This window comes from Tursiops truncatus, chromosome 2, assembly GCF_011762595.2.
Source record: "Tursiops truncatus isolate mTurTru1 chromosome 2, mTurTru1.mat.Y, whole genome shotgun sequence".
Lineage (NCBI taxonomy): Eukaryota > Metazoa > Chordata > Mammalia > Artiodactyla > Delphinidae > Tursiops > Tursiops truncatus.
In genome coordinates this window covers 176,304,068-176,325,181 of record NC_047035.1, presented here as the reverse complement: position 1 = coordinate 176,325,181, position 21,114 = coordinate 176,304,068, and the positions used below count along the sequence as shown (strand labels likewise).

The following is a 21,114-nucleotide window of genomic DNA, read 5'->3' as shown; positions in this document are numbered from 1 at the left end:
CCTTACCTCCCTCCCTCTCCCCCTTTCTTCCTTCCTTTATTTCTTCTTTGGCACCTAAATAGCTCTATCCTTAACAAAAATCTCAGTTAGATGTATCTGGTATGACTTTCCCCCACAAGTCCTGCTAGACTTTCCGTGGACTCTTGTATCTGTTTTCCTTGCCTCTTTTTCTCAAAATTCATTGCTCTTTATTTTGCACTCTATTCCAGAAGAATACCTCAGCTTGCATTTCCAGGTTACCAATTTAATCTTCACTTATTTCCATTACATAATTCAACTCATGTACTGAGATTTGTTTGTCAAGTTGGGGAATGATAATTGTTTCTATTTTCCAACTACTCTGATCACTTTTTTAATACCATTTTTTTTCTTTCTTATTGTGATAACCTCTCATCTCTCTGAGGATACTTATGATTATTTTCCTCAGGTCTCCTTTGCAAATTATGTTTCCTCAAGTGTCAGTTCTGTTTCATATTTTCTCAGGTATATGTGGTTCTTAGAAATATGCTTATATTTATGAGGAGAGAGTTTTGTTTCAGTGCTTCAGCTAGTTGAGAAATTTTGTTTTCCTGGAACTGAAAATATATTCCCAAGGTTGTGTAAGAAAGACAAGGAGGGTGTTCATGCAAGTGGCTACCTTGTCTTGTGGGTGTGGGGCTCCCATCTTTCTTGTCTGCTGAAATGTAAGTGGAATGCTACCCCACTTCTGTGGCCCCAGTGCCTTTAGCTCTGAAAGTCTTTCACATTAGACTCATAATTTGTTTATAGTAAAGTGCGCTCAGCCTATTAAAACACAACAGCAAGGTTTCCTCGTAGTCACCTAGTCAGTAGTCATAAAACACAAACTTTGAAAACTGGAAAGGCCATCAAGATTTGAAGGAATGGAGTTGTAAGTCAGTCACTTTTCACTGGGGTGGAGAGAGGTATTAGTTTTCTATTGTTGCCATAACCAACTGTCACAAATTTAGTGGCTTAAAGCAGCAAATTCATTGTCTTACAGTACAAGAGGTCAGAAGGCCTAAAATCAGTGTCAGCGGGGCTCTGTCCCTTCTGGAGGCTCCAGGGGAGAATCCATTTCCTTGCTTTTTTCTGGATTCTTGATGCACCTGCATTCCTTGCCTCAGGGCCCCTCCTCCCCCTTCAGAGCCAGTGTCTTCCATCCGTCTGTCTGTCTGTCTCCTCTGAATCTTTCTCTGATCTCTATTTTCATCACCACATTTCCTTCAGTGAGCCTGACCCTCCTACCCATCTCTTATAAGGACCCTTGTGATTACACTGGGCCCACCCAGATCATAGGATAACCTCCCTAACCCAAGACCCTTACCTAAGTCAATTCTGCAAAGTCCCTTTTGCCATGTAAGGGACATGCTCACTCATTCTGGGAGTTAGAATGCGGACCTCTTTGGGGGACCATTATTCTGTCTCCTTCTGGGGGCTGAGAGGTTTGGGTCGCTTTGGCTGGTGACACATAGCAGGGGGTAGTCTCAGGAGCAGGTAAGGAGGGGGTATGCTAGCTTTGGGGTGGATTCTCTGCCCTTTCCCTGTTGGTTTCCCCACTCCCCTCATCCACCCTGCCAGCACTCGCACCATCCCTATGGGGCTCATGTGTTCCTTTCCTCTCTCCTTGCTCAACACTAATATCCCAAAGTCACCCGACAAGGACACAGAAGCCATACCAGCCAATTAACAAAATTCAACGGATAAACGTCAATGATTTACACAAAGTATTGTCAGAAAGAATATAAAAAGTAGGAGGGTTCTTTATGGATTCTGTAAGGGCCTGTAACAATCCAATTTATGTACCAGAAATGACTACATATGTTATACAATCGAAATACCTCAACCAAACCCTGAAATGTATATGTGTTGGGCCTGCATTTAATCTAGGGTCGTCTCTTTAGATTATGATGTGAAACGCACTTTTGAGGACTTTGATGAGAACCACATGGCAGGGTTCTGCCACTTAGCTGCAGAAGGGGGTAGCCTTCTCCAGCACAGTACGTCCTGTGCAGCTTTCATGTTTGAAGGATGGCTTGCTTTTCTGTGTATAGAACAGATGCATCTTTCTGAAACAGTGAAATTTGTTGATAGAGCCCATAATTAATATATTTAACCTGAGTTGTTGATAGAATTAAACATTTATTATCTGAGGATGCCATCCTTCCTCTACATAGGAAACAGAGTGTTTTTCTTTGTTATTGTTGATCTGGCCAAGGTTCTTTCCACAACACTGTGCTCCCAAGAAAGGGCAGACAAGCCAAAGACAGATAAAGAACAGAGTGTCAAACCCCAGCAAACTCATTTATCACATGTTTTGGATGGAAGCCAGCTAAATTTTAACTTTGTAATATTTAAGAAGACAGTGTATGATAAACAAGTTAATAAAATAAACATTATTTCACATAAGCTCCTGGTCAAAACACAAGTTTTTCTTTTATAAAATATTTTTCTTACTTACAAAATACTTCAGACAGAAAATAGAGGGCAAAACATCTCTGCATTTAAGATCCAGATTTAACAAACGTTAATGTTTGCCTTGTTGTTTTCAGATATTTTTTTAAAAAATAGACAGGTATGTTTAAAGCCCCTTTTTTGTCTTTTCCTGATCTCATCCTCTCTCCCTTCTTCCCTCCATAGAACTAGCCACTCTCTTCAAGTTGGTAAGTGTCTTTCTATCCAGACTTTTGGTTCTTAGGAAGTTTCTGTACAGTCATAAAATAGACATTTTTGTTTGATGTACTTGGGACTTTATGCACATGTCATTTTGCAACTTGATTTTGTTCTTCAACTTTGCTCTTCAGATTTACTCATGCTCCCATTCATTCATTAAATGACATCATTCTATTCCACTCTACTAATAGGTCTCATTTTATTTACCTATTCTCTTATTTATAGGTATTGAAGTTGTTTCCAATGTTTTGTTATTTCAAAAGAAAAAAAAAAAGCTGCCAAAAGACCCTAGTTTTTGCTTTTCTTGTTTTTGTGTGTGTTTGTATGTGTATGTTTTCTTTCTAGTTTACTAATTTCTTCTAAGGTCTTATCCTTCTACTTTTCTTTTTAGATGTACTCTATCAATCTTTTCCTAGCACCTTGTATAGAGAAAAGTCCTCTGTGTCTCCTCCTAGCTCTACTCACACTGAACAGTTCTGTGACCATCAGCTGTGTGGGTGTTTTTCTCATACCGAGCAACTCTGCAATACCAGCTGGGTGTCCTACAAATAATTCCATTCTGACTCTATCTACTTGGAGACAGCATCAGACCCCACAGGTTATGGGCTCAGTCCCACAAGACTGCCCCTCCCCCATCACACACACACACTTCAGACACCAGTCTTAAGCTCAAGGTTATCGCCTGTGAGTCTGACCAGCTGGCTATATAAATCAGAGGGATAAAACATAGGAAATCACTAATATCAAAGATTTAACTGGCAAGTATAGTTGCTGTACAATATTATATAAGTTACAGGCGTATAAAATAGTGATTCATAATTTGTAAAGGTTACACTCCATTTATAGCTATTATAAAGTGTTGGTTATATTCCCCGTGTTATACAATATATCAGTTTCTTATTTTGCAAAAACATATTTCCTGGACTTCCCTGGTGGCGCGGTGGTTAAGAATCCTCCTGCCAATGCAGGGGACATGGGTTCGAGCCCTGGTCCGGGGAGATCCCACATGCCGCGGAGCAACTAAGTCCGTGTGCCACAATTACTGAGCCTGCACTCTAGAGCCTGTGAGCCACAACTACTGAGCCCGCGAGCCACAACTACTGAGCATGCGCTCTAGAGCCCGTGCACCACAACTACTGAAGCCCACGAGCCTAGAGCCTGTGCTCTGCAACAAGAGAAGCCACCGCAATGAGAAGCTCGCGCACCACAACGAAGAGTAGACCCTGCTCGCCACAAACAGAGAAAGCCCGCACACAGCAACAAAGACCCTACACAGCCAAAAATAAAATTAATTAATTAAAAAAACATATTTACTCACGGGTTCGTGCCCTGGTCCGGGAAGATCCCACATGCCGCGGAGCGGCTGGGCCCATGAGCCATGGCCACTGAGCCTGCGCGTCCAGAGCCTGTGCTCCGCAACGGGAGAGGCCACAGCTGTGAGAGGCCTGCGTACCAGAAAAAAAAAAAAAAAAAATTTACTTTGTTTTTGAACAAACATATTTCAAGCCTCTAATAACCTTGAGGTATACTAATGTACCTTCCAATAACCACTAAGTATTGATAACAACAGTTTTGATTTCAGTAGTAAAGGATGGCCCACATCGTCTCCTTTGGATCAAACTGAGCACTATTTTACACACCAAGGAGCTGTAAGGTTCACTTTGTTGACAGGATATTGCTCTAGGTAGGAGTGTGGTATTCCAGGAACAGGAGCAAGATTCTGGCATATTGCTCTAGACTTTTCATCTCATCAGTGACAGAGGCTGAGTTGAATTTAAGATTTTCTTCACAAGCTAAATAGGAACATTTGTTAAAAATGTGCACACCTGCTTGCATTGCCAAGGGATAAACTATCCTGGGCTTTCAGGCAGAAATGCAGAGTTTCTTCTCAAATTCAATGGCAGAAGCAGGGTTCGTACCATGTCTAGAGATGAGGATGTTGGGCTGAGAGGCCCATGTGTTCCCAGATCCCTGTATTAACTCACATCAGGGGAAATGCTCTGGGGGCACTCTGCAAAGAGAAAGTGGGTAGTAGTGTATGCTGGTAGAATTTTTAAATATAAGTTTATTTCACACACTGATTATTCGTGTTCACCCATTCCAACTCCTAGTTCCAAAGAAGAATTTTAAGACGTTCTTACTTTGATGCTCTTCCAGGAGTATACATACTTTAAAAGAGAGCTCTACATACTCACATATTCTTCTTTTAAATTGAAGTATAGTTGCTGTACAATATTATATAAGTTACAGGTGTACAAAATAGTGATTCATAATTTGTAAAGGTTACACTCCATTTATAGTTATTATAAAGTGCTGGTTATATTCCCCGTGTTATACAATATATCCTCGTAGCTTATTAGTTTGTGTCTATTAATCCCTTACCCCTCAATTGCCTCTCCCCCCTTCCCTCTCCCCATTGGTAACCACTAGTTTGTTCTCTATATCTGTGAGTCTGTTTCTTTTTTCACACTCACATGTTCTTGGTTGGAGGATAAATTGGTGCAACTTTAGAGAAGGTGGTGTGGAATTTTCAATCATGTATTGAAATACACTTACCCTTCGACCTTAGCAATTCCACCCCTAGATAGAAGCAAAACATTGGAAACAACACAAATGACCATCAATGGAGAACGGGTTAAATAAAATATGGTTTAACCATACACTGTAACAAATGAGGCATCTTTAAATATACTAATTATAGAAAGACTTCCTTTGTTAAATGAAGGAAACAAGTTGCAACATAGTGTATGCTGGCATTTGTATAAAGAAGGGTATATATAAATGTTTGAAAATGCACAGACTACCTCCAGAAGAATTTATGAGAAATTGGCAACAGTGCTTATCTCATAAAAGAAGAACTGTGACAGCTAGACAGAGGAAGAAAGGATACTTATACATTCCATATATTATTCAGATGTGTATTCATTTCCAAATATATGGAGACATTTTAGATATATTTTTGTAATTAATTTCCAATTTAATTCTATTGTGGACAGAGAATATTTTGTGTAAAATTTCAATCTTTTGGAATTTATTGAACTTTATTTTATGTACCAGCACATATGCTCTATTTTAGCAAACTTTCCATATATTGAGAATAGAGCTCTGAAATATCAATTTAGATAAAAGTGATTAATAGTATAGTTCAGGTGTCTTCTATACTTCTAAGGAGTTTTAGTCTAGTTGTTCTATCAATCACTGAGAATGGGGTTAAATTCTCCAATTACAATAGTGAGTTTCTCTATTTCTCCATTTAGTTCTCTCAATTTTTGCTTTGATTAACTAAGAAGACAAAATTCCAAATGTGTATTTCAAAATTAAGTGCATACACATTTAGAATTTTGCCTTCCTGATTAATCAACCCTTTTATCATTGTAAAATGATAAAATTCTCTTTTCCTTGAAGTCTACTTTGATATCATAGACACAGCAGCTTTTTATTTCATGGAATACTTCTTTCCATCCTTTTACTTTCAATCTAGCGTGTCTTCAAATTTAAAGCGTGTCTCTTGTAGACAGCATATAACTGTTTCATTTTTTTAAAAAAGATCATATCTGACAATCTGTCTTTTTAGTTAGAATATTTTGGTATATTTACATGAAATGCAATTATTAATATAGTTGTATGCATAGCTACCATTTTATGATTTGTTTTCTACTTATACCATCATTGTTTTTTGGTTTTGGGTTTTTGATGTTATTGCTGTTGTTCCTCTGTTTCTCCTCTCCACCTCTGGATCTAAGAGATAATCTCAGTTTTGAAATACTTCCTGAGGAATACAGCCACAGATTACATTGCTATATTACCAACTCTTGAACATTTTATTGCAAATAGGACTGTCTCAACTTCCCAGGATGGCCCAGTTTTTGCACAAAGTGACTAGTTCCTTTTTTCTACTTCCTTTTCTTCATTTACGTGACATGAGTTACCTTACTGGCATCATACCTTGATACTATGGTTTATTTCTCCTGCTGCTGCTGCTGTTGTTGTTGTTATTATTATTTTGGTCAAAATGGGACCAGTTCTAGGATGTTTTTGAGTCTCTAGAGTATGAAGGTTTTTGGTCTGAGTCATGTGTAGGCTCTTATAATCAAAATTGGTCTTTTTTGAAATGATAAAGCTCCACCTTGGCTCCGAGAGCTCTTGCTATGGTTATAGGTGGGCTTTGTCTCCAGTCTCTCAAAAAGCAGAAAAGTGAAAAAACCCAGCATCTTGGGTTCATGTAGCACTTATATGGCTCAGGTCTTTCTAAGTTTCAAGAGGAAGTAAACACCCTCGCAGTATTTACTTGCTTTTATCTTTTGAAACTTTTCCTTCAAGATTCACTGAACTTCCTCCAGTCTTGTCAACTTCTACTTCTGCATGATTTACTGAGATTTAAATTTTTTTGAAGACGTATTTCTAAAAGAGAATTATTGCTTGACTGCAAAATTTAAAAGAGCAAAATAAGAAGACAAGTGTTTCAGAACAACTGCCACCATATTTTTCAACTCTGCATCCCAGAAACACAAAATTGTCATATAAGAAACACAAGTAAGGGATTCTCTCTGGAAACCAATAACAACAAAAATCACTTAAACAGGACTTCCCTGGTGGCACAGTGGTTGGGAGTCCGCCTGCCGATGCAGGGGACACGGGCTCCTGCCCCAGTCCAGGAAGATCCCACATGCCGCGGAGCGGCTGGGCCCGTGAGCCATGGCCGCTGAGCCTGTGCGTCCGGAGCCTGTGTTCCGCAACGGGAGAGGCCACAACAGTGAGAGGCCCACGTACCGCAAAAAAAAAAAAAAAAAAAAAATCGCTTAAACAGCACACACACACACACACACACATTTAAGTAGATTATAATTAAGGAAATGTTTTACACAAATCCTGCTATTAATCTAAATGCTGACGTTTTTATCCTGTTTATAATAGTTTTGGATTGAAACTCAAAAAGAATGCCTCAGAGTAAAATTAAAACTTATTAATGTATCATTTTTGCCTATATTCTCCTGAGCAGAGGTACATTCTGGTTGGCTCATGTAACTGTCATAGTTAAAGGAACAATAGAAGCTCGATTTAAACAGACAATTGCAACTTAGCTGATGTCATCCCAGAACATTTTATAAGCTCAAATATTTGTTGCAAGATTTAATTGACTGGAAAACACTAGGATAAAATTTAATGACATTAATTTAAAAATAAATTTAGGTGAAACTTATTTTTAAATTAAACTATACAGAGTCATTTTAGGAAAATTAGAAAATTTGGATACCCAAGGAATATGAACAGATAAGAGCAAGGTTACATACTACTGATTCCCATTCTTGACCCAAAAAACACTCTCAAAAAACAAAAAAAGACTAAAGAAACAAAACTGGGGAGTGGGGAGTAAAAGAAGACAAGTCTTGAATTTAGGAAAATGCCAACTACCTTGTACAAACATCATGGAATTCTTGCTGCATACATTACAGTTTGGACCAAGTGAAGGAAGGCATGGAGAGTCCTGGGTCTCTTCCTTTTCTGGGAAAGCAGTACAGTGTTTCTGGGAGTATAAAAAGGACATTCTGGAAGTGGTGGTGGGGTTGGGATGGGGGGGCAACACTGTAAGGGCAGGGTCTAAGGCACTGGGGATGTCCCAGTCTTCAGGGGCTTGGGTTGTCAAGATAAAAAATAGAACAAAGAAGAAACTGGGTCAGATTTACTTGGGGTTATTTCCACATCTTTGGACCAACACTAGTAAAGGAGAGAGTAGCTGTGAATACCCTCATCACACAGAAAGCTGATATTCACGAAGGTGGTTGTTTTTTTGGTCATTATTAAAGTTGTTGGTAATATGGCTGGTTAACAATGCTGCAGGCTAACACACTGAAATCACAACGTTGTCTCCTTGGTAGGTCATTATACACCTCTGAGATACTATATTTCCACCAGGAACACGGTTCCAGGAAACCAAACAAATGAAACAAACAATAACATAAAAAACAAAAATGAAGTTGCCAAAGGCAAGGTTCCTGGGCTGTTTGGCCCATGACACCCACATTCCTCCTGGACATGTCAGACTGCTGCGTGGTCCATGGATAACAACATAAATCTGCATCCTTCAGCTTATTTTTTAATGTAAATATTTTATTTTTGAACATGTAATGCATACATGTTAAAAAATCTCACAGGATACAAAGATAATTTTAATAATCAGAAATAATCCCTTTTCCTTTTTATTTTTTAATTATAAAAATTGATATACGCTTCTTGTGACTGAAGTAAAAAGGGAAAGCTGAGCTGTATTAGTTTCCTGTTGCTGCTGTAGCAAATGACCACAAACTTGTGGCTTAAAACAACACACATTTATTCTTTTATAGTTCTGGTGCCAGAAGTCTGAAATGGATTAGTTTCCCCACCTCAAGATCCCCAGGGGTTCTGATTTAATTGGTCTGGGCTGTTGATCTGGGCATCAACATGCACGAGTCCTGACCTGAAGTGCTGCTTGGTGACAGAAGTGGGTGATTAACTTGTTTTATGACTCCTGGGACTTTCCACTCTAAGGCTCATCCCTGCTTACTCCTTGTACTCAGGATGTTAGAGCCAGGGTGTGGGCTCCTGCACGTTTTTGAGCCCTTTCCTATCATCCATTATTAGATACCCCTGGGGAGTATGACTTCATTAGCCAAAATAATCATAGATTTGTGGAGTGTGATTATCTCAAAAGAAAAATAACAAACCAGAGATCCCTGGGAGTATTAGAAACAAATGGACCAAGATATTTAAATAAACTTAAGGGACTTCCCTGGCATCCAGTGGTTAGGACTCCATGCTTTCACTGCAGAGGGCGCAGGTTAAATCCCCCGTTGGGGAACTAAGAACCCACAAGCTGTGCAGTGCAGCCAAAAAATAAATAAACAAACTTAATACATATGTGAAAAAATATAAATGCACAATATAGGCACAAAAACATAAAAAGAACCTAATATAAATATCAAGTATGAAAAAGAAAATAATTTGAAATAAGAACACACTGGCATAAATAATAGAAGAACCAGCTGATGAGTTAAACAGATTGAAAAACTCTCCCAAGAAGAAAGCAGGAGAGGACAAAGAAATACAAAATAGAAAAGAAAGAAAAACATAGAAAAAAAGCTAAGCTATATGGAGGACAGAGTGCTAACGTCTACTATAATTGATTCTAGAAGGAGAGAAAAATAATAATGAAGAAAGTATGTGAAGAAACGATGTAGAATTTTCCCCAGAATTGAAGAAATGAGAAAAACTTCAGATTACAAAGGCTCCTAAAATTTCAAAAAAGAAAAACACGTGACCTTCAAACAAATGATGTTCTTCTTCTTCCCATTAGAAACAGATGCAGGAAGACAGTAATGTTTCAATGGGTTCAAGCACAAAACTTTTAGTCTAGAATTTTATATCCTTTGAAATTTCCATGTGTATGTCAGAGCTTAATGAAACAATCTCAGACATACAAGGCTTCAAAAGGGTCACTACACAAAGATCCACAAACGGTTTTCAAGCAAGCCTTCAAATGTGAAGAGGAACAAATCTAGGAAATGCTACAAATAGATATGGAAAGTTAGAATGATCAAATAACTGTGTAAAAAAACCCCACAATATAATAAAACAGAATAAAAGTAAAAAGATAAGCAAAATGAAGAGAGAAATTGTGTACATAACAGCCCAGGATCTAAATGTTAAGAAATATCACAAGACCAAGATGACAGGGTATAAAGGGAAAGAAAGGAAGATGAAAATGTGTTTAAAGTTCTAATCTTGAAAGGAGGGTGTTGTGGGTTGAATTTGTCTCCAGAAAGATAGTTCAAGACCTAACCCCCCAGTACCTGTGAACGCGGCCTTATTTGGAAATAAGATCTTTGTACGTGTACTCAAGTTAAGATGAGGGTCATACTAGATTAGGATGGGCCTTAAAAACAGTGACTGGTGCCCTTATTAAGAAGGAAACATTTGCGGAATTCCCTGGCGGTCCGATAGTTATGACTCCATGCTTTCACAGATGAACTAAGATCGTGCAAGCTGTGTGGCATGGCCAAGAAAAAAAAAGAAAAAAGGAAACATTTGGATGCAGAGACACAGACATGCAGGGAGGAAGGCCATGTGAAAATGACACACAGATTGGAGTGATGCAACTACAAACAGGAACTGCCAGAGGCAGGTGAGAGGCAAGGAAGGTTCTCCCTCAGGGCCTCCAGAGGGAGCAGAGCCCTGCCAACGCCTTGGTTTCAGACTTCTAGCCTCTAGAACTGTAAAACGGTATTTTTCTGTGGTTTTAAGCCATCCATTTTGTGGTACTTTATTATTATGGCAGCCCCACAAAACTATACAGAGAGAGATACAGATATCAAATAAAAAAAAACAGTAAGGAAAAAGAATATAGCAAAAGGAGGGAAATTGAATGTAAAAAAGTAAGATGATAATCACAGTTAATATAAATGAACTAAACTTGCCAATGAAAAAACAGAGAGTGATAGAGTAGAATTTTTAAAATCCAGCCATATACTGATTTGTAAGACAGACCTACATAAAGCTATAGAGAGTTGGAAAGTAAAAGGATGGAAAATGTATGTTAGGTAAATGCTAATTAAATGAAAACTGGTGTGACTGTATTAATATAAAAAATATTAAAAACTTTAAAACAAAAAGCATCATTAGGGATACAGAGGTTTACTATACAATACTATTTCAGTTCATAAGAAGATATAAAAATTCCACACATGTATACACCTAATAAATTAATTTGAATATTCAAAAATTTATAAAACTGTAAGAAGATATTGGCAAATCCAATGTCATGGTAGAGAATTTACCAAACATCTCTTGTTGATGTAAGAAGAAAATATAGATTTGAATGACACAATTAAGCTTGATTTGATAGACACATATAATGTTATAAAAATTCATTATTTTCTAAGCTGTAAAGCAAATTTCAGCAAATTTCAAAGAACAAGCATTATACTGGCCCTAAAAACAGTGACTGGTGCCCTTATTAAGAAGGAAACATTTGAGGAATTCCAAAACAAGAAACTGAAATTTTTCATTATTTGGAAATTTAAACAATCTATACTTCTAAAAAGCTCATGGCTTAAATATAAAGTTGTGAACAAAATTAGAAAATAATTGACATATACATGCTAATATATATAAAATAGATAACTAATAAAAACCTACTGTATAGCACAGGGAACTCTACTCAGTTCTCTGTAATGATCTATATGGGAAAGGAATCTAAAAAAGGGTGGATACGTGTATAACTTAATTCACTTTGCTGTACACCTGAAACTAACACAACGTAACTATACTCCAAAATAAAAAAAAAGAAGAATGACGTTCTTTTCAATCACATGAACATTTGAAAAATGACCCACATATTGTGGTTCTCTGAACACAATGAATTGAGCTGGAAACCCAAAGGTTATTAGAAAATCCTAATGTGTTTGTAATTTAAAAAGTATACTTTCGATAATTTTTATGTAATAAAAATAATAACCCATGGGTCAAAGAAGAAGTCTTAATGTAACTTAGAACATGTTCTGCAAATAACAGAAATAATTCATATTAAAACATGTGGTATATTAGCTATATTACACTAAAACATATATTGAGGAAAAATTATAGCCATCAATGCATAAATTTAAAAAAAAATGCTGAAAATGAGTGAGGCAAAATAAACCACCAAAATAAACCAAAGAAAGTAGAAAGAAGGAAAATAATATCTTACAACAGTAAAAATAACTACAACATACAGCAACATGAATTATAATTTAGTAGTGTTCAGTGGGAAAAAAGGCTACATTTAGCCTGATAACCTTTTTGCATTAACTAATTAATTAATTTTATGGTAAAAGACCCATAACATAAAATTTACCATCTTAACCATTTTTAAGTGTAAAGTTCAGTAGTAAGCATATTGATATTGTTGTGAAACAGATCTCCAGAACTTTTTCATCTTGCAAATCTGAAATTATACCCATTAAATAACAACTCCCCTGTGCCCCTCCTCCCAGCCCCTGGTAACCACCCTTTTATTTCCTGTTTATGTGAATTTGATACATCACACAAGTGGAATGACACAGTAATTGTATTTTTGTGACTGGTTTGTTGCACCTAACATAATGACCTCAAGTTTCATCCATGTTGTAGCATGTGTCAGAATTTCCTTCTTTCTTAAGGCTGAATAATATTCCACTATACGTATATATCACATTTTGTCTATCCATTCCCGACAGTGGACACTTGGATTGCTTTCACCTCTTGGCTATTGTGAATAGTGCTGCTATGAGCATAATACCTGCCCCCCACCCTTCTTTTTTAAGCTCAAAGGACATTTAGAACTAAACAACTTTTTTTTTTAGTCATGTTAGATTAAAGTATTCTAAGACATCAAGAGGATGCTAAATAGAAAATGCAGAGTGGTTGGTATTTTGAGGCAGGGTTTAAGGGCCAGGGAAAGAAATGGGTAGAAGTGATGATCAGAGTTATAGTTCTGCAGCTGGCCAGGCAACTGTGACTCTTCATAACACTATGATAAATACATACGCAAACAAGTAAAATAAATAAAAGACTATGCATGAAACTTTTTATTTATTCAATTGTGTTCACCTGAGTTTGACTAGCAAAACAATTGTGGCAACTCTCTTCTGTGATGTGCCTCTATTTGCAGGTGCCCAGGCAGCTGGCAAATAATTTGTTTGGTATTTTTTAATTCATAAAATCAGAGTAAATTGCCTTCTATTGTTTTTTGAATGGCTTACTCAGGTAAAATTGTTATACATTTAACTGGACGTGTAAACAATTTGATCAGTTTTGATATATTTATACACCTAGGAAACCCTAACCACAGTCAAGCTAACCAACACAGCCGCACTCCCCAGTTTTCTCTGGCTCCATTGTAACCCTTCCCTTCTGATTCTCCCCATCACCCTCAGCAACCATGGATCTGCTTCTTGTCCCAATACACTTGTTTCTATTTTCTAGAGTTGTATATCCATGTAATCATACCATGTAATTTTGGCTTCTTTCATTCATGATGTTGCATGTATCAATAGGCCATTCCTTTTTATTGGCAGATGGTATTCCATTGCATGGATCGAGCACAATTTCTTTACCCATTCATCTTTTTAATTTTAACCATTTTAGTAGGTGAGTAATGGTATCTTGTAGTTTTAGTTGGCATTTCCCTAATAACTAATGAGGGTTAGTTATTATGAGCATCTTTTCATGTATCTATTTGCCATCTTCTTTGTCGAAGTGTCTGTTGAAGTCTTATGTCATTTTTATAGTCAAGGTTTTTTTTTATTATTGAGTTTTGATAGTTCTTTATATATTCTAGGTACAAGTCTTTTATCAGATATATAATCTGTAAATATTTTCTCCCAATCTGTAGCATGTGTTTTTATGCTAAGAGTGTATTTAGAAGAGAAGTTGTCTTCAATTTTGCTGAAACCCCATTTATCAATTTGTACTTACACAGATTGTACTTTTGGTATCATATTTAAGAAATCTTTGCCTAACCTAAGGCCATATACATTTCCTCCTATAGTTTTTCTAAAAGTTTTGTAACTTTAGGCTTTCCATTTAGATCTCTGGTCCATTTTGAGTTAATTTTTGTATATTGTGCAAGGTATGGGTGAAAATGTTTTTTGTTGTTTTTTTTAGCACGTGGGTATCCAATTGTTCTGGCACAATTTGTTGAAAAGATCATCCTTTACCACTAAATTGCGTCTGCATCTTTATTGAAAATTGGTTGTCTGTATTTGTGTGGATTTATTTCTGGACTCTTTAATCTGTTCTAGTGATTTGTCTATCTTTATTCCAGTACCACTGTCTTGGTAACTGTAGGCAGAGAGAAGTAACATATTAACCACCAATGAATGCAACTTAACTGTCAGTTGACTTCCTACTTCCTAACAGCTACGTAGAAATCCAGAGACTGTGGTAAAATATATTTAATGTGATAAGAAAAAGGAACTGTCAACCAGAGTTGTGTACCTACAAAAATTATCTTTCAAGAATAAGGGTCAATAAAGCCTTTTCAGTCAAACTGACGTAAGATTGTTGGGTAAAAATAGAGGGGCCCCCACTGTAAGAAATTCTAATAGATGTTTTTCAGGGAAAAGGAAAATGATCCAAGGTGGGCCTGTGAGCCATGGCCGCTGAGCCTGCACGTCCGGAGCCTGTGCTCCGCAACAGGAGAGGCCACAACAGTGAGAGGCCCGCATACTGCAAAAAAAAAAATAATAATAGTAATTGTGGTCTATTCTTATAATCAGTAATAGACATTTATGAACTACACCTGCTTGCATCCATATAGATGCAAAACTCAAAAGGTTAGTTTCATGTTATTTCATCTAGATCTAGTTTGCAGTTATGTACTTATTATTGAATGCTACTGCTTCATGTCGCATGCAAATGTGATGAGGGGGAAAGAAAAGCAAGGGGAGGCTAGATCCAGAATTCAGGATTGTAGGAAAGGGTTAAGATCAGGGAGGCACTCACAGAGGACTGACAATGTTTCCACCTTTTTACCTGGGTGCTGGCTACAAGGTGTGGTAAGAATGACTCTAAGATGGCCCCAGTGATCTCTGTCCCTAGTGTTACACCCGTGATTATGTCACTGAATATTGCAGAAGGGATTTTACAGACATAGTTAAGGTTACTAATCAGTTGATTTTGACTTCATCCAAAGGGAGGTTGTCTGGGTGGTCAAACCTGATCACTTAAACTCTTTAAAAGCAAAGCATTTTCTCCAGCTAGATGCAGAGCAGGAAGTCAAGAGATTCAAAGCATGAGAAGGATTTGACTGACATGCCACTGTTGTCCTGAAGACAGAGGGGCCACACGTTAAAGAAGTGAGGACTTAAACCCTACAGCTGCAAGGAACACAATTCTGCCAACAAGGATGAGCTTGGAAGCTGATTCTTCCCCAGAGCTGCCAATGAGAATTCAGCCCAGCCATGACCTTGACCTCATCCTGTGATACCCTCAGCAGAGAACCCTGTCCCACCATGCTGGACTTCCATACAGAACTGGGAGCTAGTAAAAGGATGTTTCTTGTGGTAATGTGCTACAGAGCAATAGGAAACTAATATACATAGGCATTTAAATTGTTTGACTTATATGTACTTTTTACTTATTTTATACATAATCTTTAGTGTAATCTCATTATTTAATAAACTTTTTAATTTATAGAATTTAAAAAATTTATTTTTGAGATTTAATTGACATATAGTATTGTGTAAGTGTAAGGTGTACAAAGTGATGATTTGATACATTTACATATTAAAGAAAAAGCTAGCAATTAATTCTCTTGACTTTAGTGGGCCTTCTGAACAATGCAGGTGGTGGGGGGTAGTTGTGTGTGAAAAGAATGTAAAGATTTGGCCTACACAATAATGACAATGTGTCTTAAAGACAAATCATGGGTTATGGGCCATGCCCAAGACCATTTTTATCATAAGTCTTTTATTAGATTGCATAAAGTTACAAAGCAAAGATTATAACACTGGGCCAAGAATGCAGACTGCTATTTATGGAGGCCCAGAATTTGGGAAATGATTCAGTCCTGTTTATTCTATGTAATGTTATTGTTGCACTAAACATAAGGGTTGTAAAGTGATTCTGTATGTCAGTTTAAGTGTGTAAATATTTCTGTTATGGCATCCTTATGTACACTGACCATGAATATTTTATTTTATAGTGTGCTTGAATTAAATCCATTATAACCAAAGAAGGCATTTGATCCTGGAGTAAAGCTGGCATGGCTGTACCCTGAACCCATCGAGCATGGAATTACTGCTACTAATACACGTGAAATATGAGCAAAACCCTGGGGGCTTAAGACAGCAACTCCATTGACTCCAACAGACAGTCCAACAGATTTTAACAGATGTGAGATGAATGACATGAAACAAGTAAAACCCAACGTGAATCATCAGCCACAGGATGGCATTTGAATGCTAATGCATTTAAAGTCTGGAACAGTACTGTAACTTAAACACATACCTATTTTAATCTCTTCCCTTCCCCGGTCACTTTTTCTCATATCACCATGTGAGAAGGTCACAGCTTTAATTTCTCTGTAGCCTAAGAGTCATGAAACATTTTATTTTTCAACTTTTTATCTCTTGTGATGCTTAATTTTATGTGTCAATTTGACTGGGTCATGAGGTGCTCAGATATTTGGTCGCACATTATTCTGGGTGTTTCTGTGGGAGAATTTTTGGATGAGACTAACATTTAAATTGGTAGATTAAATAAAGCAGATTGCTCTTTATAACATGGGTGGGCCTCATTCAATCACTTGAAGATGCTAATAAAGTTGATCCTTCTTTACATAAGAGAGAATTCTCCTGCCTGATGACCTCCAAACTGGAACATAAGCTCTTCCTGGTTCTACAGCAGCCTACTGGTCTTCAGACTCAAACTGGGACATCGGCTCTGCAAATTTTGGAGTTGTCAGCCTCCGTAATTCCAAAAGCCAATTCCTAATTATTTATCTATCTACCTATCTATCATATTGGTTCTGTTTCTCTGGAGAGTACTGACTACTATTATCTCTCAATTTATCGTGATTAACTGTCCACTATGGAAGTTCCATAAAAGCAAGAACTTTGTCTTGTTGCTATTAAATCTCTAATGTCTAGACTGGCTCTTAAAAATTATGCAAACGATTATTTGCTGGATGAAAGTGTCTTGGCAGGGAACAGTGATGTCTTTAGATGTTTTGGGGGTGGCACTGAAGGGGGACAAATATATCAGCTTTAGAAAATGGCATCTACTTGGGTGGATGCTGAAATCATTTCACAGTGATATGAAAAGCAAAATGTAAGAAAATTTTAAGAGAGTCAAGGCACATTGTTACTAAATGGGGAAGTTTATGTAAACTCTGCTAAAAGGAAAGCAGAATCTATTCCTGCGTTTTAAATGTTTATAGATATTTGGAAATTATATATGTTGGTAACAAAATTTGGGACTGTTCTCCTGAAGTTTTGGCCAGCACCAGAGCCTGCAATCACACGTTTCTGTTGCCCTAGAGACCCTCAGTCTCACCCATGTCATTCAGCTGAAAGCAAACCATAAAGAAATCAGTGTCAATTATGATTATAAATTCTGGTTGCCTTTCTTAGGAAAAGATGGAAAGATAGGAATCAAGGGAATGAATGAAAGGGAACTTTGTAAATATTTTGTTGACAGTGGTCCAGACTATGAATGTGAGTTGAGGGGACCACGTGTCATGATCGTGAGCTGCAAGTTCTGTTACGAATCACCATGTCTTAGTGCAATGTTACTATGATAAAGTGGGCGCATCCTCCATCATAACCAGTCTTACAAGATTTTTTTTTAATCGAATGAGCACTATATTCTGTGTAACTGACTGACTTAGTGGGCTGAACAGAATGAGGGTACAATCAGGAAACAACACTTTCTTTTCTCATCACTGCCTTTAAACCAACTCTCTGTGACCTCCCTTTGCTCTGCTCATCAGTGACGACTCATTTCCCTGCTTTTCAGCTCACTCTTGGCCGTGAGAACGGCCACATTTCCAGACACTGTTAGTCCAATCCAGTATAACGTAAAAGCTTCAGCCTCGCCTCCAGCCGCGAGCCTCTCCTGCTCTTCGGCCCGAAGCTGGGCTGCGGAACCCGCAGTGGGGCGGCGCCTTCACTAATGCTCCTGCTGGCCTCACACTTCTCCCCCCCTCACTCATGCTCTCCTAAGTGGAGGCGGGACAAGCAAGGAGGAAACGGGTTAGAGGAAAAAGGCAAAGTCCTCTTCATCCAGACGCTGCTGTTTACAGTTCTCTCTGCAACAGCGGGTTGCCCTCTGTCAGGCAGACCTCCAGACGCTGGCTCTTCTGGAGCATCTTAGTAAACTCTGCAGAGATGCCCAGTAGGGGCCTCTGCCCTGTATTATTTCCTGGCGCTCTCTGGCTGGCCCCTTCCATCTTCGTCCTGTTTCCCGCTTGCCCAGCACAATACCCCGCCTCTTTCTCAAGGTCTCCTCGTCTGGCCTGAAAGTCCCCTGGTTGTGGGCCTTTCAAGATGGCACATGCTCAATTGCCCGCCAAGCATCCCGGGGAACTCGAATTCCCCAGGCAGCGAGAGTGCAGACTACTGCCCACTGCAGCCTCCACCGTCCGGGTGCCATGCAGTCTGCCCCGGACGCCTCCTGCCTTCAGACTCTTCCAGCTGGGAAGCAGACACCGCCAGTCTCTTCAAGCGTTCTCCACAGAGCCACCCTGACCTGGCTTGGGGTGGGGATCAAGCTCTCCCTTTCCCCACGGAGGGGTGTCGCAGCTGAGTGCTGGCCACCTAACTGCGCACCTGGAGGATGCTCCCAGACTGGGCTCCCCTTTGACTGAGCTCCAGCCACACCCTTGAACTCTGGGCCTCTCAGGCCTCTGTCTCTGCCTGGGTCCTGGGAGGTGCCAGGGCAGTGGATTCACATGGTCATATGAGTTTAAACACTTGCACAAGTAAGATATTTTAATTTTTGAATGAGGAGACCGTCAAATTGTATACATTCAGGCCCCACCAAACCTGGTAACCTCACCTCCTGTGGGAAAGAGCTCAGGCTCGCAGTGAATTGTTCCCTATTCAAGGAAGACCAAGAGTAGAAGGATGGGTGGCCCATGACCCCCCAGATTGTCCTATGTTATCATCAAGAAACTGACTTGCAGGGTTCGAGCTGATTGGGACTTACATTTGGTTGAAATTTGGGCAAGACTGCTTTTACTTGTCCTCAGTACTCTAGGTAACTTAGCAGCCAAGTGGAACATATATTATCTATCAATCTATCTAGCTGTCTATAAATCCAGATAAACTAAGCAATGAAATGGGAATACACACGTATCACAGGCATTTCCTTGTCATTACACACTCATCGCTCTCATCCCACTTTCCCTAAGACTGTGCCATTATCATTACTCCCTAGTCATTGACATTTGGACTCTTGTAATTTTCCTTTATTATAAAGTACTACTTTTATGCAATTTTTACCATCCCACAAGGCCATACAAATTTACCCTCACCAAGACCATATGATAATAGCCATTTTCTCTCACCCTTGATGACATCAAGTGCTATAAATCTTTTAATTTTTGCCAGATATATAGGCCTCAAACTCTATCTCCTTCCTTTAGTTTAAAAAATATTTATAAATGAAATTGAGCATTTCTTGCATACGTGTACAGAACTTGAACTTCTATTTCTTCTAGAGTGAAGTCATACTTTTTCCTTTCCTTTCTGTTCTGACTCTGGAAGTCCTATTAGGTCAATGTTAGTACAGACTGAGTGAGATGTTTAACACTCAAGTTCTTCAAGAGGCTGTCAAGTGGCATCACCCTGTTGCGGGTTACTGCACTTAGAGTGGTTTCATCCACACACAAGGGATGCTTTTTATGCAGACGAGCAGTTGTACAGCATCAGTCAGGGCTGAGAGTCCCTAGTGCGGCTGCTGTGTGGGCTGGTGAGCCTGAGCCAGACGGTGCTGTGGAGGCTTCTGTGACAGAAAGGGGTTTTTCTCTTCTCGTTTGTTTTTATTGGGGTCGAGTTGCTTTACAGTGTTGTGTTAGTTTCTGCTGTCCAGTGAAGTGAATCAGCCAGATGTACACATATAGCCCCTCCCTCTTGGACCTCCCTCCCCACCCATCCCACCCATCTAGGTTGTCACAGAACACCGTGCTGAGCTCCCTGAGCTATACAGCAGGTTCCCACTAGCTCTCTGTTTTACACATGGTGGTGTATTTATGTCAAATCTAATCTCCCAGTTCATCCTGCCCTCCGCTTCCACCCCTGTGTCTGCACGTCCGTTCTCTACATCTGTATTTCTATTCCTGCCCTGCAAATAGGTTCATCTGTACCATTTATCCACATTCCACATATATGTGTTAATATACGATATCTGGTTTTCTCTTTCTTTCTTCACTCTGTATGACAGACTCTAGGTCCATCCACATCTCTGCAAATGACCCAATCTCATTTCCTTTTATGGCTGAGTAATATTCCATCATATATAGGTACCACATCTTCTTTATCCATTCATCTTTGATGGACATTTAACTTGTTCCCATGTCCTGGCTATTGTAAATAGTGCTGCAATGAACATTGAGGTGCATGTGTCTTTTTGAATTATGGTTTTCTCAGGGTATATGCCCAGTAGTGGATTGCTGGGTCGTATGGTAGTTCTATTTGTAGTTTTTTAAGGAACCTCCATGCTGTTCTCCACAGTGGCTGTGTCAGTTCACATTCCCACCAGCAGTGCAGGAGGCTCCCTTTTCTCCACAGCCTCTCCAGCATTTGTTGTTTCTAGACTTTTTGATGATGGCCCTTCTGACCAGTGTGAGGTGACACCTCATTGTAGTTTTCATTTGCATTTCTCTAATGATTAGTGATGTCGAGCAGCTTTTCATGTGCCTCTTGGCCATCTGTATGTCTTTTTGGT

The 21,114-nt window shown here is 38.8% G+C and overlaps 1 long non-coding RNA gene across 2 annotated transcripts in view; it reads right to left on the bottom strand.

Annotated features, from left to right (window-relative positions):
• Window positions 1–997: 997 nt before the first annotated feature.
• Window positions 998–21,114, bottom strand: part of LOC141278125 (uncharacterized) — a 55,120-nt gene continuing 35,003 nt past the window's right edge. For both annotated transcript variants that reach the window (XR_012330468.1, XR_012330469.1), the window contains exon 3: window positions 998–4,115. This is a non-coding gene — a long non-coding RNA (uncharacterized lncRNA). The remainder of the gene's footprint in view (window positions 4,116–21,114) is intronic.